Source organism: Geospiza fortis, unplaced genomic scaffold, assembly GCF_000277835.1.
Source record: "Geospiza fortis unplaced genomic scaffold, GeoFor_1.0 scaffold75, whole genome shotgun sequence".
Classification (NCBI taxonomy): domain Eukaryota; kingdom Metazoa; phylum Chordata; class Aves; order Passeriformes; family Thraupidae; genus Geospiza; species Geospiza fortis.
Window position 1 is genome coordinate 3487951 of NW_005054360.1, and position 3875 is coordinate 3491825.

Here is a 3875-nt window from a genome sequence, read left to right on the forward strand (position 1 = left end):
TGTCACTGGAAGACTATAATTAAGCATACTCAGACAGATTCCACATTGGAGTAATTTTAAATAACTATGACATGGCTTATAGGGTCTGTATACACTTAGGAATTTGAAAAGGAGAAGTAAACACATTGTGAAAAATGTTTATACTCAAATCAGAAAAATCACAGTATTTGATTGTTAAAGTACAGATAGGTATCGAATTGAAGAACTACAGGAAATTACCATTAATGAAAACAGTCATTTCTATATGGGTAAAGCATTTACTAAAGTTTGAAACCAAGGGGGAAAACCCAACCATAAAAAGATGTTTGCAACACTTACTGTTTTTTTACACCAGCCACAGTTTGGTCCTGCTTGTATACATTCCCCACATGACTTTGCATTTGCTTTTATGCAGTCGCTTCCACCTAGCGAGGAACGCAAATCCGTCACTTCAGGTATAAAAGGGTGTTTTACAACAACAGCATTTCACTTGGGTTCACTCTGGTTTTGTAAACTAAGTTCCAACTACAGGTTATTAACATGAGAAATGACTGACCTACTGCCATTAGCATTTGTCTAGTGAGGATGTATTTATCCACATAAATAACTGCTAAACAGATACAGTTTTATTAACTACTGCAGCGCAATCAAGTGCCTTACCTTGCTGGGCAAATCCATTCCATATCAAGCAACAGAGGACACCAGCACATGTGAGCCATTTGAAATTAGTCTGGAAGACAAAAAAGAAAGCAAACTGGATGATTTACTCTAATGAGTAAGTGCAAAAAAGATAATTTCACGAAGCTGTGGACCCACAACAGTGTTTCACAGGAGATAAGGAACACAGAACAAACACAAATCTAATTATCTTAGCTGTAGCACTGCAAGTTTTGCCCTAATAGAAACCATGTTTGTGGGCTACACTGTATTTAGAAGACATCAAACAGGTAGATTCTTAAATTATTCTGAAATGCTCTTCTGCTAGGTAAACCAGTGAGCTATGAGAAATTTGGAAACATTGTTGACTTGGGAGGAAGAACCCAGACCAATTTTTTAACACCTTATAAAAAATATTTATGCTCTGAATGTTATCAGAGAGAGACTTCTAAATAAAGCTACCACAGCAATACAGGACGGAAACAGAGCTTCTAGACTCACACCTCTGTTTTAAGATAAACACCAAAACATGTTTTTTACAAAACATTTTCTTCGCAATCTTCAAAGGGCATTTTACAGATTTGCACTTTATACAACAAACTAGAAATTTCATCTCAAAATATGCACCATAAAGCATCCCTGACATAAACTCTACTGCTGTTTTTTCTTCTTTAGACAACAGAAAATTAATGGATACCATCCATATCAAAGAGAAAAAAAATTGTTTGGTGCTATAAGTATTAATGAAAGGCTAAATTTTTCTAAATTGTTTCCTACCTTAATAGCAGGTGGTCAGCCATGGTCAGTTGCCTTTTAAATTTTGATACTATTTTAAATTCTCTTTTATTCATTATAAGAATTCTGAGAACTTAGATGATAACGGCCAGTTTCCTTGAACACCCTAAAATGTTGTTGCTAATTAAAGCCTCTCCAGTCATCCTGGAAACAAAAGTATTCTTAACAACTTTTTGTTCTAAAAAATATCTTGCAGTATAGCCAAGGAAAAGTGAATTCGGCAGAATCTCCTAAACAGAACATGTCATTTTTCTAGAAGACGTACTGTTTTTTGTATAAATTAGCAACAAAGTAAGCAATGCTCAAATTAGTACAGCAGTTGAGCTTTGGTTTTTGCATACTGAAACACAGTTTTACTTTGCACATCCAGCCAGATCTACCAGAGAAGGGATAGCCACTCCAAAATCCGATGGGGAAAATTTCAAACAGAAGCCAACCCTTTGCTAACAAATTGTATCCAACAACAGTGTTAGATGGCTCATATTTTTCTGATAAATCATTTTGGCTCACTTTTTAGTGGATGCTATGGTGAGAAGACAAGCAGTGGAGTTTAGACACAGCAGAATTAAGAGAATATGCTGTTAACTACTTTGACAGATGTTACGCATAAGCACAAAAGAAATGAGGGGTCAAAAAAAGAGGAAAAAATTGAACTGTGAATTATACCTTTTGAATGCTACTTTCTGCATGCATGCAACTTGAATTTCTTTCTGCACACTGCTGCAAGTGACCAGTCCTTCATTCACAAAAACATTCTTCCAGAACACTTTCATTAAGTCCCTTTATAAGTAAGCACCTATATTCAACTTGTGCAACCACAAACCTTGATCAGAGGAGAACGGTGACCCAAGGAATGAGAGCATGTGGAAGACAGATGAAGGGACTGAACTAAGGCTTGGAAAGTTAAGTTTAGGAGCTCACCTACCAGACCAGGAGTCTGGACAGCAAGTCCTTACCAGGTTGCTCAACTTTCAGGTTCTTCTTTCCTAGTTTTATGGTAGGCATGCTGTGTTCAGCAAACCTTGTTTCCCCCTTAAGTGAAAGGCTATTTTGTTATTCGAGAAGCAGCTTTGCTTTTAGTGCAGCCCAAAATCGGGTGGGCTTTTCAGTAAGGAAAAAGCCAAGCTGCTGGCACCAGGTGAGCACCATCTTTTCTGTCAGCCTAGATGAGAAAATTACAAACAGTTCACCTTTTTAGGGCAGACTAAGAGTGGATGCACAGCAAGTCCACACAGATTATATAAATAAGTCAGCAGAGATGTGACACAGTGCTAAAGCTATGATTAAGTCCGTTTGGAAGAGAAACGTTCCAGTGGAAGTGCATCCGCGTGACGAGTGCAGCTCTGGGCACAGAGTCCCGGCAAGGCTAACAAGGAAAATGTCCTTTCCCATATATGGCCGCGCCAATGCCTCTCCCAGCAGCTCGCTTCCTCTGCCTTCCCAGCTGAGCAGCTTTTCCAGCTCTCTTCCTCTGCCTCCCCAGCTGAACAGCTTTTCCAGCTCTCTTCCTCTGCCTCCCCAGCTGAACAGCTTTTCCAGCTGCTGAGTGCTGGGAATCGCGAACACAGATCTGCTGTGCTGGGGAAACGTGAGCACAGATCTACTGATGGGACTCAGCTCTGACTGCTACCCCATGCAAGTGAAGCCACGCACGCCCTCATCCTCCACCCTCCTGCCATGCACACCCTCGTCCTCCCACCCTCCTGCGGCCGCTTCAGCGCCGAATGCACTCCCTGCAAGTCCCAGTAACCAGTGGGAACTGCCCTCCTGCAGATTTTTCCATTGAGGGAATAAACCCAAACAAATAACTCCTGAGTACACCGGCCGGCCAAAGGAAGCCTTTGGAAACCCTTGGTGGAGCTACAACTAAATGTGAACACCAATTGTTACAATGAATTAATATTTTGACACAACATTTAACTATTTTCTATTATACTTGTTCCCCCCTTTCTAAAGCCTTTGTGAAAAACGCCAATCACTCGTTTTTTTTTTTTTAAATTTTAAAAGTTTAATAGTAATAAAATTGTTATAAAAATAGTAACACAATTAGAGTAATAATAATTTGTACAATCAGAATTAGGACAATATGAGACAACAGAACCAAAGAGTTATGGATATCCGGGTACCTTTTTCTGGGCAGCATAAGCCCAGAAAAGAAAATATTTTATTTAAAAAATCAGCTTTGATGGAAATTTCTGGAGCTTTTAATTTGAAATGACTCATTAAGTGACAACAGAAAGAAGGAAAGATTATTTCTCCACAGAATTTTGAATTTGTAAATTAAGTATTTAGAACTTTCACATTCTGCTAATCATCAAGCTATTCAGAAATTAACCACTCCACAGTATTGAAGCCTTTTAAAGTTTATTTATTAGAATGGCAATAGCATCCCTGCATAAACTTAACTGGGCAAATAGGATCAAAGAAGAAAGGTGAGAGTTATA

The 3875-nt window shown here is 38.7% G+C and overlaps 1 protein-coding gene across 1 annotated transcript in view; it reads right to left on the bottom strand.

The window, feature by feature from the left end:
- ITGB1 (integrin subunit beta 1) overlaps positions 1-716 on the bottom strand; it is a 23514-nt gene extending 22798 nt beyond the window's left edge. The window contains exons 1-2 of the mRNA XM_014308165.2: positions 640-716; positions 319-404 (exon numbers count right to left, since the gene is read on the bottom strand). The gene's annotated coding sequence lies outside the window, so the exon portion shown is untranslated. The remainder of the gene's footprint in view (positions 1-318; positions 405-639) is intronic.
- Positions 717-3875: the final 3159 nt, after the last annotated feature.